Source organism: Chiloscyllium plagiosum, chromosome 26 (genome assembly GCF_004010195.1).
Source record: "Chiloscyllium plagiosum isolate BGI_BamShark_2017 chromosome 26, ASM401019v2, whole genome shotgun sequence".
Classification (NCBI taxonomy): domain Eukaryota; kingdom Metazoa; phylum Chordata; class Chondrichthyes; order Orectolobiformes; family Hemiscylliidae; genus Chiloscyllium; species Chiloscyllium plagiosum.
The window spans coordinates 41,135,266-41,149,559 of record NC_057735.1 but is presented as its reverse complement, the minus strand read 5'-3'; the positions used below and the strand labels follow the sequence as shown (position 1 = coordinate 41,149,559).

At 39.6% G+C, this 14,294-nt stretch overlaps 1 protein-coding gene across 4 annotated transcripts in view; it reads right to left on the bottom strand.

Moving 5' to 3' along the window:
* Window positions 1-4,056, bottom strand: part of LOC122563288 (homeodomain-interacting protein kinase 1-like) — an 88,764-nt gene extending 84,708 nt beyond the window's left edge. For all 4 annotated transcript variants that reach the window (XM_043716988.1, XM_043716989.1, XM_043716990.1 and 1 more), the window contains exon 1: window positions 3,718-4,056. The gene's annotated coding sequence lies outside the window, so the exon portion shown is untranslated. The remainder of the gene's footprint in view (window positions 1-3,717) is intronic.
* Between the last annotated feature and the right edge of the window lie 10,238 nt (window positions 4,057-14,294).

Sequence of the window (14,294 nt, the reverse complement as noted above, 5' to 3'; positions counted from 1 at the left end):
GTATCTGTAAAATCTTCCTTACTGTCCTGTTTTGACACCATCACCTTGATAACTTGTTATGATCTCTCTACGTTAATTAGTTTGTACAGTTTTGGATTAGATATTACCTTGGTTGGGCCCTCAGCATGCGACTCTTAGACCTACCAAATTGTTCCAGTCAAATAAAAACCAAGAAGAAGAAACGCTGTAAATCAGGAGCTGGGGCAGGGGTTGCTAGGGGAGCTCAGCAGGTCTGCTGGCACCTGAGAAGAAAAATCAGCGTTCGGTGACCCTTCCTCTGGTTTTTCTTCACAGGTGCAGCTGGACTTGCTGGGCTTCTCCAGCAGCTTCTGTTTTTGTTCAATGTTATTCCAGTAAATTGGTTTGTCTCCAGCACATTTTGTTTGCAATTATCTGTCTGCCTCGTTTAACTGAATTTAGGTCATTCCTTCAGTCGTTAAATCAGTTATTGACACTTTACTCACACCATCTAACGTCCTTGGTCACCTGTCAGAGGCTTATTATTTGACACTCCACTCACACCATTGTATGATCTTTTGATCTCCCTGCCCATAAATTTCTTTAATCAGTGTGCTTCCCTTTCATTTCACCTGACCATGCTCCAAAAGCTTGTGATTTCAAACAGGCCTGTTGGGCTATATGTTGTGTGATTTCTGACTTTGTCCACCTCAGTCCAATATTGGCACTTCCATGTCAAAACAGTAACCTAACTTGGAGAGCTCAAAATCTGCAAAGGCTGAACCAAAGGAATGACAAAGTAATAACTAAAACAGACTGGAAAAAATTAATTTACATATCAACAGTAACATCTAATCAGGAAGGTAATTTGTGGATTGTATCTCATGTCCATATTTCTGAGGCTCAAAAAAAAGGAACATTGGGTAATACAGCTAAATTTTAAAAGAATTGTTACATCAGTATTGAACAAAAAAGTTTACATGTGAAAGATGAATAACAGCTGGAATGAAGGGCGGTAGGATTACAAAAAGCCGTAACCAAGTGAAAAAGCAAGGTCAGGGAGAGTTATTTAGAAAAGCTTGCAGGTGATGTCAAGCTTAAGTTTCTTTTCAGTACATCAATAAATCAACCTAAAAGAAGGTGGCCCCATTAAAAAAAAGATAAAACAAATGATTTGTAAAATTGTTGCCTTTAGACTGCTCTGGAATTTTGAATTTCTCAGGAAAGATGGCGAAGGACAATGCACTTGCACATCAAGGCGAACACCATCCCAATGACATGCAACCTACTTCCTTCCTTGTATTCCCAGTTGTGAGAAAATGCAAATGCTAGACTATTTCAACGTGTCACCAGCAGGTAGGTTGAGTGCGAAAGCAAGAGCCCATGAGAGCATCAACGTGAGAGTGTGAGTGTGTCAACATTCACACAGCAGGATGCAAAGGGGTCTTTGGCTCCTGCTGTACAGTGGTATCACTTGGTTATGTTCGTCGCCCAGGACATGGAATACCAGTGTTCTTGCATTCCAACCCATTCTAAGAGCACTATTCCTACCTATTCCCAAGTATAGGGAGGATGATGCCAGGGTAGGAGGATGATGCCAGAATAGAATAATGAAGCCTATAAAGTTGAAAACAATTCAGGGATTATATCAAAGATTACAAGGCAGTTATACTGTATATTTTACTCAGAAAAAGGGATATGCTAAATTACAAGTGAGTTTAAAATCACTAGAACATTTTGTAATACTTTAAAATTTATGACAGTCCACCATTGGGGTCAAAATGAACAAGCCAATTGGGGGAGTCAGCATCTTTTTGTGATAAATAAATGAATCATCCTTTTTTTTGACAGCAACGGAGAGATAAATGTTTCAATGCTTATGGATTTTCATTAGATAAGCTTCCATACATAAAACTATAAGCTAAAATTCAAAGAATCTGGTAGCTATGCAACAGGCACAAGAGATAGCTGGCACAAGAACTGAAATGAAACTTTTTTTAGATTGTGTTCACTTACTGTGCATTCCCAATATTTAAGCATGAGTTTAACAAATTAAAAAGCAATCCACAAAAATGTCACAAATGACAAAAATAATCTGGAGCACGAGTGGCAAAGTTTCAAAGTAAAAATTTGAAATACACTGAAAATTTGCTTTGGAAGTCAGGAGAGAATGCTTATTTTGAAAGATACACAACTGATAAAGAGGTACCATAATCAGTAAAGAGGGAATTGGTAGCATAATGGTAAAATCTGTGGAGGAGTAATCCAGAGGCCTCAGCAATACTCTGAGAACATGGGTTGAATCCCATGATTTCAGCCAGTATAATTTAAATTCTATTTATAAAAAAATCTGGAAGACAAATCCAGTCTCAATAATGGTGACTGTACACTGTAATTGATCACTAAAACCCAACTGGTTCAGTAATCTGCCATCCTTACCTTGCGTATGTGACTCCATACACAGTCATGTGGCTTGCTGATTAACTCTTAACTGCCCTCCAAAGAAGCCAAGCAAGCCTCTCAGTTGAAGAACAATTAAACAAGGGAATAAATTCGGCCCTTACTAGGGACACCCACAGGCCATGCAAGAATAAAACGTAAAATTAGGTGAAAATCCAACTGACCTATTCAACTCCTTATAGAACTTCTCATTTTTAATTTAAAAAGAATGTTCCTAAAACTTTGGAGGAATCTCCAGGCTTTCATTTTCTCTTCACATAAACCCATACCATTTAGCCTTATGGATTACATATAAAATTGAAATTATAATGTTCCAGTTAATGTGTCATTTAATTTAGGTATGTCACCAATTTCAAATACCTACACATGGATAAATCTTAAATGAACAGCTAATAACAAAGCTAACAATAGCTTTCTTCTAAATATTCAAATTAAAAATATTTTTTCAAGAAACAAAGAGAAAGAATCCTTGCATTGCCAGGGATATTGGTCACAGGTTTGGGCAGGCCAGCATTAAACTTTCAGGTGCTCATTAACTAGCTAGACATTTTCTGCACATTCTGTTCTTATTTCAAACATTCAGCAGGCAATTTGAGTTCTTTCACAAACAATCAATTTCTCAGGTTTTGAATGTGCCTGCTACCATAAGAAGTCAGTCTGGCTCAGAGGATAAAAAAAAGACAAAATACTTAATGAACCAAGAAAGGCAGAGTGTATATGTGTAGGCTTCAAAGTGGCACATGTTTTAATAAAACTGGGAGAAACATCTGTTTGAATGTCAATCGATTGGAATGCCTAAGTGTCTCATTACTCTAAGGAAGCCACAATACCCATTGCGTAAAGGACACACAAAATTATACAAAGCTGCAGAATAATGCATAATGCATTACATGTTCTAGAATTCTTAATGAAAATGGATATGCTTATCAGAGTTCATGCTTTTATTGCTGAACGAACCTATACATTTAAAACTTATAAAACATCAGCAGTTCCATGGCAGCCTAACAGTACCATTTTATGCAAGTCTCCATTTATTGCCATCTTGCAACATTCAACCACGATAGATATTTTAAAAATCTGATGACATGTCATGACACACCTCTGGAGCAGATGGGACTTCAACACAGGCCTTATTGCTCAGAAGTGGGCACAATACCCTGTGCCACAAGGACCCTCCAGTTACTATAGCCCTGCCCATTCCCAAAAGTCTTTTACACTCCCAGCTGATCTTAATACTGGTCCCAAAGATATGAAGACTTATAAAATTAAACTCCTCACAAGGAAGGAAGGTACACCCACCTTGTACAAGCAGTAGTCACGCCACCACACCCCACCAGCAGCTCTTGTCACAACAAAGTTCCTGAAGTAGCCAGACTTTCTCCAGTCCTCAAATCCTTGCCAGTTTTCTCCCAGACCAGATCCACAGCACAAATCTTTCCCCCACAGTATGCACTGTTTCCAATCCAAGCAACTCCACCTCCAAGTCAGCTTCTTATTCAACAAGAATGACTCCTCCGACACAGTAATGGTTTCCTTCCTTAAGTATGACGGTTCCAGAACTATATAAAGGTTACTCCCGCTTCTGTGCCCTTCTCTTGAAGTCACCAAGATCAATCTGCCCTACTTTCCAGTTGAAACCTGTATAGATACCAAAGAAAACTATTAATAAATGTCTATAAATTATGCATTACATAGGAAAATGGTGCTTCATTCTTTAGTTAACTCAATTGAGCATTATGTGCTTTTTCATGTTGTACAACATTTGCATTTAATGGTTGTACAAGTTAATTCCATACATTTTTCATATATATTGGATTATATGCACTGGTGTAACTTTTTCTGGGGCAATTTTCTAATAGTATTTATGTAACTGTTTTGTTTACTTATAACTTCCCTGTGACTCTAGCCTCCTGAAGAGATTTGGCCAGCTGCCGAACATTTCAACCCACCCAGAGTGGGGAAGTCCATATTAAAATCTCCCTCATTCCTCACTAGATACTGGGGTAAAGTATTACATTATATGATTGCTGCAAAGCTGAACAAGTGTATCAGATGTTATGAAGAAACCCCCCCATCCCCCAATCAAATTCCAAAATACTGAATTTTAATTTTAGTTCCAAGTAAAATCCAAAGGTTGCGAATTTTTTAACCGTTCAATAGTTAACTCTTCAACGATATCACACAATCAACACTTCCACTTTCATTTATATCAATGGGACTATGCTATTTCCACAGATATTCCACTGAGGCTTTAGATTCTATTGGTCATGATTAACGAACTTATGCAGATTGTTGAGACTCCACTTCAAAACATTGGAAGCACTCAGCCAAGATAAAAATACAGGAGAAAGTAAGGACTGCAGATTCTGGAGATCAGAATCAAGAGTGTGGGGTGCTGGAAAAGCACAACAGGTCATGCAGCATCTGATGAGCAGGAGAATCGACGTTTTGGGCAGGAGCCCTTCGTCAGGAATGAGGAATCCTCATTCGTGATGAAGGGCTCCTGCCTGAGATGCTGCATGACCTGCTGTGCTTTTCCAGCACCACACACTCTCGACCAAGACAAAACTATTTCTGCACTGATGTTTAAAGGAAGAAGTTCAGACCAGAATGCTCGACACTCCCTAACCTTCCTTGAATAGTACGATAGAATGTTCAATATCCATTTGTGCCAACAACACATAAGCAGAGAGAAGACCCCTGGGCCAGATGGGATTTATCCTTGGATTCTCTGGAAAGTCAAGGAGGAATTTGCACAGCCTTTGGCTTTGATCTTTATGTCATCATTGTCGAAAGGAGTAGAGCCAGAACACTGGAGGATAGCAAATGCTGTTCCCTTGTTGAAGAAGGGGAGTCGGGACAACCCTGGTAATTATAGGCCAGTGAGCCTTACTTTGGTGGTGGGTAAGGTGTTGGAAAAGATTATAAGAGATGGGCTTTATAATAGTCTGGAAAGGAATAAATTTGATTAGGAATAGTCAACACAGTTTTGTGAAGAGCAGATCCTGCCTCACTAACCTTATTGAGTTCTTCAAGGTGACGAAATAGGTGGATGAAGGTAAAGTGGTCGATGTGGTGTATATGGAATTCAGTAAGGCGTTTGATAAGGTTCCACATGGTATGCAAATGCACAAAATACAGAGTTTTGGGATTTAAGGTGATTTAGCAGTTTGGATCAGAAATTGGTTAGCTGAAAGAAGACCGAGGGTGGTGGTTGTTGGGAAATGTTCATCCTGAAGCTCGGTTACCAGTGGTGTGCCACAAGGATCGTTTTGGAGCCACTGCCGTTTGTCATTTTTATATGAAATCTGGATTTGGGTGTAGAAGAATGGGTTAGTAAATTTGCAGATGACACTAAGGTGGGCAGAGCTGTGGATAATGCAGAAGGATGTTGTGGGTTACAGGGGGACATAGGTAAGATGCAGAGCTGGGCTGAGAAGTGGCAAATGGAGTTTAATGCAAAAAAAGTGAGAGGTAGTTCATTCCAGTAGTAGTAACAGGAATGCAGAGTACTGGGCTAACAGTACAATTCTTGGCAGATAACAGACAGATCTTGGCGTCCAGGTGCATAACTCCCTGAAAGTTGCCACCCAGGTTGATAGAGTTGTTAAGAAGGCATATGGTGTGTTGGCGTTTATTGGTAGGGGGTTTGAGTTTCGGAACCACGAGGTCATGCTTTAGCTGTACAAGACAGTGATAAGGCCGAACCTGGAGTACGGTGTCCAGTTCTGGTCACTGCCATGATAGGAAGGATGTGGAAGCTTTGGATAAGGCTCAGGGGAAATTTACTAGAATGTTGCCTGGTATGGAAGGAAGGTCTTGCGAGGAAAGGCAGAGGGAACGGAGGCTGTTTTCATTGGAGAGAAGAAAGTTGAGAGGTGACCTAATCTAAACGTATAAGATAATCAGAGGGTTAGATAGGGTGGACAATGTGAGCCTTTTTCCTCGGATGGTGAAGGCTAACACGAGGGGACATAGCTTTAAATTGAGGAGTGATAGATTTAGGACAGATATCAGGGGTAGTTTCTTTAATCAGTAGGAGCAGTGGACTTCCGACATTAAGCGCATTTAACTGGGCATTGGACATACATATGGGTAATAATGGACCAATGTAGGTTAGCTGGGCATCAGATTAATTTCACAGGTCGACACAACGTCAAGAGCCGAAGAGCCTGTACTGTGCTGTAACGTTCAATGCTCTATACACTCAGAGTCTCAGTTTAATGTCTCCTCTAAAAGGAAAGTACCTATTTAATTCAATGAAAAAAATCAATACCTGGAGTCAATCTGGATTATCTGCACAGATTAAGCTTGAATCCATTGCTCTGACTCAAAAATTGAATGCCATATTAAATGAACTAAATTACAATTTCAGATTAGAATTGATTGTTTTTTGTTTTCTAAAAATAATAGTTTGATCCAAATGCTAATCAAGCAGATGAGCCAAAGACACTAAGGATATTCAAAACATAAATGAACACTAGGTCACGCAAGCTGGAGGCAAAAGAGAAGTTTCAACAGGTCAAATAGGTTTTACATAGCCAACTTTATTGACATGTATTTCAGAACTAATCAGGACTTAAAAGCACCAACAACTTCAATTTATATAGTATTTCTAAAGTAACAAATCATGCCAAGGCTCTTCAGAGGTAATAATAAAAGAGAGAGACTCAAAGCCACATAAGGGGATATATGAGAAGTTGACCAAAAGTTCAAAGAAAAAGGTGGGTTTTAAAGAGCTAAAGGGAATCGTAAAGGAGGAAGAAAAACTTGGGGGGAACAGAGAAGTTCACGGATGGAATTCTAGACCTGAGAATCCATACAATTGAAAGCACAGCCACCAGTACTATAACAATTACAAGCAGGAAAGTCAAGACACCAAAATTGAAATATCTTGGCTTGAGGGTATTATGGAGACAGTGAAGGAGCCAGATCACACAGGGATTTGAAAACAAGGATCAGAATTTTAAAACTGAGGCACTGTTTAACACCAGTGCTGGTCAGCAAGCATTGCTGATGCATTTGTTGCAAGTTACATGGGCAGAATTTTGGATAATCTATTGAGGCCAGCCAGGAGTGCACTAAAATTATCAGATCTGAAAGAAACAAAGGCACACAGGAGGGAGTTTCAGCAGTAGAAAACCTAATACAAGGTCAGAGACAGGCAATGTTATGGAGTTGAAAATAGGTGATCTTACTAATGGTTCGAATATGTGCAGAGCTGAAAATGTGTTGCTGGAAAAGCGCAGCAGGTCAGGCAGCATCCAGGGAACAGGAGAATCAACGTTTCGGTCATAAGCCCTTCTTCAGGAAGGAGGAAAGTGTGTCCAGCAGGCTAAGATAAAAGGTAGGGAGGAGGGACTAGGGGGAAATGAGGAAACTGGTGAAATCCGAGTTCATCCCTTGTGGTTGGAGGGTTCCTAGGCGGAAGATGAATATGTGCATGCAAGCTTGTCTTTGAGTAAAATACATCTTCAAGGTTGCAAACAATCTGACTCAGCCTCACGTTAGCCAGGACAAAGGACAGAATCAGTGGAGAAGGAGCAGAGCCAGAGGATGTGACTGAAGACAATGGCTTCAATCTTACCATATTTAAGTACTGTAATGAAACGTCACACTATTGTTGGTTCAGTTGTGCCGACTAGCTTCACCCAAACTGCATTTTAATGCAGTGCACCCTCAAAAACTATACTGATTAAAAATGTTTACACCCTTTATAATCAAGGACTAAAATAGCTACAAGTATGGGAATAAATATAGGCTTTTGTGTGACCCCTAAATAATATATTCTGATTACACATATGGCAGTTCCACCCAGTGCCAATAAATGGAACATCTGAGCAATTCCAGCCTAGCAAAGTCTGCATTAACTACAAATGCACCAAGCATCAAACGTTTGCAACTTTTCACCCAATTAACATTTAGAAATCCTGAATATGGACAATTCAACAATGTTACTTAATCCATTACAGCTGGAAAAGGAAGGGTTAGAACAGCAAAATCTATTACAAAGTGCAGAAAAAAGAACTGAAACAGCAACCAAACTTGATGAATGTGCTCTATATTAAGCTTCAGGTTTTGACAAGAATAATAAAAATTGAGGGTATAATATATATTCTTTGTACTTGGGGTTTCATATCTAAGGGTGACAGAAATGCCAGAGCAAACCAGAGAGGTCAGTATCAAATTTTCTTTTATAACATATTTCATTCTGATGGCTAATCACCTTTCCTGAATTCTATTAAGAGCTTAATAATTATGTCAGCTTCTATCTTTAATTTTCTTTTGTTAAATGTTGCCTACACTGCTAAGTGCAGCTATATAGAGTTGACATGGCTCTTGTTTAGTACAGAAATGACAGCACTAGTAATACTAGTGGAACATCGTTCTGTCGAGAAGCCTCAGAATATTCCTATTCTGTCAGGCTATAGGACATGAGGAAGCATTAGAATTTAATTGCTATATTCCAGTTGTGCTTTCTGCATGCCAGTTAGTTCATATAATTACAAAAGAGCTGAACACAAGATCAGGTAAGAGAAAGAAAACATGAAGTTTGGGAGTTACACAATCTACATATTTGCAAGCTGATGTGTAATTTTACCTTCGGGAAAAATATTTGATGGTAACTTGCACTAAAAGTTAAAGCAGAATTTCCCAGCAGCTTTCCAAGTGCGATTGATGTTAATCATAAAACCATGAGTGCAAAACCTGAGACAATTAACAAAAGGTCTATTCCCCAACATTGCAAAATAGTTAAGAAATAGGATAGCTATTGCAAACAAGAACTTATATTTATCTTTAGTTTGTTATTTCCACAATAACAAATTGATTTCTTTGTCAGCTCACCTGGCGTTAAATAAATTTTGTTGCTGTGGTTCTGTTCGCCGAGCTGGAAGTTTTTGTTGCAAACGTTTCGTCCCCTGGCTAGGCGACATCATCAGTGCTTGGGAGCCTCCTGCGAAGCGCTTCTTTGATATTTCCTCCGGTGTTTATAGTGGTCTGTCCCTGCCGGAGGAAACATCAAAGAAGCGCTTCGCAGGAGGCTCCCAAGCACTGATGATGTCGCCTAGCCAGGGGACGAAACGTTTGCAACAAAAACTTCCAGCTTGGCGAACAGAACCACAGCAACGAGCACCCGAGCTACAAATCTTCGCACAAACTTCGAATAAATTTTGTAGAGTTATTTTTCAAAGAGTGTGAATTTTAATTTATTCCTTAAAATCGGTATACAAAAGTGAAGAGTACACTCAGTAGTGTACATAATTCTATCATGCTCTTTTAACTTTAAAATCAACATTATTATAAACAGATAACTTTTCAAAGCTTTAAAAATACTCTTTATTAAGAGCTTCCATCTCACTAAGACATCAGGTCAATCCACGTCATAATCTGCTTTGAAAGTTCTATTCTCATTTTGTCAGCTGTGACAAATTCCACCAACAGCGAGACAGACAATTGAGGACATCCTAAAACAAATCACACTTAATAAACAAAATTCTACCAAATGCGAATTCACCCGATCTCCCAATATTAACATTAAAACAAAGCTCAAAATTAAGACATTCAAAAACAACTAACACTTTTCTGTTTGGGCCACTTTCTTTAAGTTTCACACAAATCAATACATTAGGTTATGTGATATAATACTCAGTGATATAATGCTCAGTACCTGTAACTCGGAAAAACAGATTGTCCTAGTTCGTTGGGAATTTTACCATTACTTTAAATAGCACAGGAGATTTTGAACCTCAAATAGATCATAACATCAAGCAGCTGATTTAGCAATGAGCAAGCCACTAGAGCAATTTAACTTAAGTTCTTCAAACAGTAACATTAATCCCAGTTCCCTTACTAGATGTATATACACTACTGCAAAACTATGACTTAATGTGCAAGCAGTGAGATATAAATGTTCATTTAACATCAACAGCAGAGCACTGGTCTGTTGGCAAATTTCTAGGGGGTAGCATTGCCTCATCTGTTTACAGTTCATTTCAATATTACAGAGATTCAGCATACAACTCAGAACATAAGCAATGTTACCAATAACAACTTCCACCCAGTTCCTCCTCAACTAGGTCATCAGCATCGTTGACACAAAATACTATCCTCAAACACAAATGCAAGCTGAAGACGGGTGAAGTTGAAGCAACAATTTAATTTAACAGTACCACGTAGCTTGCTTTGGAGCATTTGGCTAAGAAAGATTAAGAGCAGTTATTAATTCTTTCAATATATGTCTATAGGAGAGTTGCAAGATTCATTTTGCAGCAGATTCTTTGTATCGTTGGAAGCCTAAAAGGCAAAAATTATAATGCTAAATATGATGGCATTATACTTCAACTTATGTCACTACAATTATCAGTCAGAGTCACAATAAAAGAACAGCATGGAAACAGACCCTTCGGTCTAACTCGTCCATGCCCACTTGATATCCTAACCTAATCTAGTCCCATTTGCCAGCACTTGGTCTATATCCCTCTAAACCCTTCCTATTCATTTACCTATCCAGATGCCTTTTAAATGCTGTAATTGGACCAGCATACCACCACTTCCTCTGGCAGCTCATTCCATACACACACCACCCTCTGCGTGAAGAAGTTGCACCTTAGGTCCCTTTTATACCTTTCCCTTCTCACCCTAAACCTATAACCCTCTAGTTCCGGACTCCCCAAACGCAGGGAAAAGACATTGTCTTTTATCCAACCCATGCCCCTCACGATTTTATAAGTCTCTGTCAGGTCACACCTGAACATCCGAAGATCAAGGGAAAGGGCTACAGCCTATTCAGCCTCTCCATATAGCTCAAACCCTCCAACCCTGGGAACATCCTTGTAAATCTTTTCTGAACCCTTTCAAGTTTCACAACATCTTTTCGATAGGAAGGAGACCACAATTGCACGCGATATTCAAATAGTAGCCTAACCAATGTCCTGTACAGGAGCAACGTGACCTCCCAACTCCTGTACTCAATACTCTGACCAATAAAGAAAAGCATACCAAATGCCTTCTTCACTAGGAGAAAGTGAGGACTGCAGATGCTGGAGGTCAGAGCTGAAATATGTTGCTGGAAAAGTGCAGCAGGTCAGGCAGCATCCAAGGAGCAGGAGAATCGATGTTTCGGCATGCTGCCAGACCTGCGGCGCTTTTCCAGCAACACATTTTCAGCCTTCTTCACTATCCTGTCTACCAGCGACTCTACTTTCAAGGAACTGTGAACCTGCACTTCAAGGTCTCTTTGTTCAGCAACACTCCCCAGGACCTTACCATTAAGTGCACAAGCCCTGTTCTGATTTGTTTTTCAAAAATGCAGCACCTCACATTTACCTAAACTAAACTCCATGTGCCACTCCTCAGCCCATTGGCCCATCTGGTCAAGATCCCATTCTACTCTGAGGTAATCCTCTTTGCTGTTCAATTTTGGTGCCATCTGCAAACTTAACTATACCTCCTATGTTCAAATAGAGTCAAGTAATGGACTCAACACCGATCCTTGTGGCACTTCACTGGTCACAGGCCTCCAGCCTGAAAAGCAACCCTTCACCACCACCCTCTGTCTTCTCCCTTCAAGCCAGTTATGTATTCAAATGGCTAGTTCTCCCCGTATTCCATGAGATCTAAACTTACTAACAAATCTCCCATGAGATTTCTTCAAGAAACTCAATCAAGTTCGTGAGACATGATTTCTCGTGCACAATGCCTTGCCGTCTGTCCCTCGTCAGTCCTTGATTTTCCAAATACATGTAAATCCCGTCCCTCAAGATTCCCTCCAACAATGTGCCCATCCCCAATGTCAGGCTCACTGGTCTATAGTTTCCTGGCTTTTCCTTACCACCTTTCTTAATTTGTGGTACCCCGTTAGCTAACTTCCAGTCTTCAGGCAACACACCTGTGACTATCGACAATACAAATATTTCAGTAAAGGGCACAGCAATCACTTCCTTAGCTTCCCACAGAGTTCCCAGGTACAACCTAATCAGGTCCATGGGGATTTATTCACTTTTATGCATTTCAAGACATCCAGCACTTCCTCCTCTGTAATATGGACATTTTTTTCACCATCTGTTTCCCTACATTCTATATCTTCCATGTCCTTTTCCACAATAAATATTAATGCAAAATGCACACTTAGTACCTCTCACAATTCCTGTGGCTCCACACAAAGGCTGTCCTGCTGATCTTTGAGGGGCCCTATTGTCTCCCTAATTACCCTTTTGTCCTTAATATATTTGTAAAAACCCTTTGGATTTTCCTTAATTCTATTTGCCAAAGCTATCTCATGCCTACTTTTTGTCCTCCTGATTTCCCTCAAGTATACTTCTACTGCTTTTATACTCTTCTAAGGATTCACTTGATCTATCCTGTCTATACCTGACATATGCTTCCTTATTTTTCTTAACCAAACCCTCAATTTCTTCAGTCATCCAATATTCCCTATACCTCCCAGCCTTTCCTTTCACCCTCACAGGAACTTCCTTCTCTGGACTCTCGTTATCTCATTTCTTCCCATTTTCCAGCCGTCTCTTTACCTGAGAAAATATGCCCCCCCAATCAGCTTTTGAAAGTTCTTCCCTAATACCGTCAAAATTAGCCTTCCTCCAATTTAGAACTTCAACTATCAGATCTGGTGTATCCTTTTCCATCACTATTTTAAAACTAACAGAACTATGGTCGCTGGCCCCAAAGTGCTCCCCCACTGACACCTCAGTCACCTGCCCTGCCTTATTTCCCAGAGTAGGTCAAGTTTTGCACCTTCTCTAGTAGGTACATCCACATACTGAATCAGAAAATAGTCTTGTACGCACTGAAATTCCTCTCCATCTAAACCTTTAACACTATGGCAGTGCTAGTCTATGTTTTAGAAAGTTAAAATCCCCGACCATAACCACCCTATTATTCTTAAAGATAACTGAGATCTCCTTACAAATTTCTCTCTCAGTTTCCCTCTGACTATTACGGGGTCTATAATACAATCCCAATAAGATGATCATCCTTGGGGATTTATCCACTTTTAAGCATTTCAAGACATCCAGCATCACCTCCTCCGTAATATGGACATTTTTCAAGATGTCACCATCCATATCTTGCACAGTAAACACTGATGCAAAATACTCTTAGTATCTCTCCCATCTCCTGCAGCTCCACACATAGGCTGCTTTGCTGATCTTTGAGGGGCCCTATTCTCTCCCTAGTTACCCTTTTATCCATATATATAAAAAACCCTTTGGATTCTCCTTAACCCTATCTGCCAAAGCTATCTCATGTCTCCTTTTTTGTCATCCTGATTTCCCTCGAGTGTATTCCTACTGCCTTTATACTCTAAGGATCCACTTGATCTCTCTTGTCTATTCCTAACATATGCCATGATAGCAATTTTTTAACTCAACTCAAGAAATATAATTAAACAAAAGTAAAGGGACGAACCTCAATTATCCGAAGGACAAGGGCGGGGAGTGTTTCGTTCAGTTAATTGAATTCCAGATAATCGAATGTCAGGTAATATAGTTTAGCCAAGCATTGGGACCTTGCAATCTTGCCGGATAATATGATATTCGGTTAATCGAATGCTAGATAATTGAGGTTCCTCTGTATTCACGGTGTTTAGGCACATCATATGCAAAAGGCAGCTCCTAAAATAACCTCCACATAAATGTAAAAGACAGAAAGGAGCTGTTTGAAGGCTACAATAGAAACTTCCTCATAACCTGCTTACCAAACCTCACAGTGTTATTTCCTCCCTCTCAATAAATACATATATACGTATCCAAAATAATTCAATTCACGTGATAATAAAAAGCTGATACTTGTTCTTAGGAATATACAAAATGAATGTGAAAGAAAGGCCACCTGACACCTCAAGAGAAAAAAATGCTGTA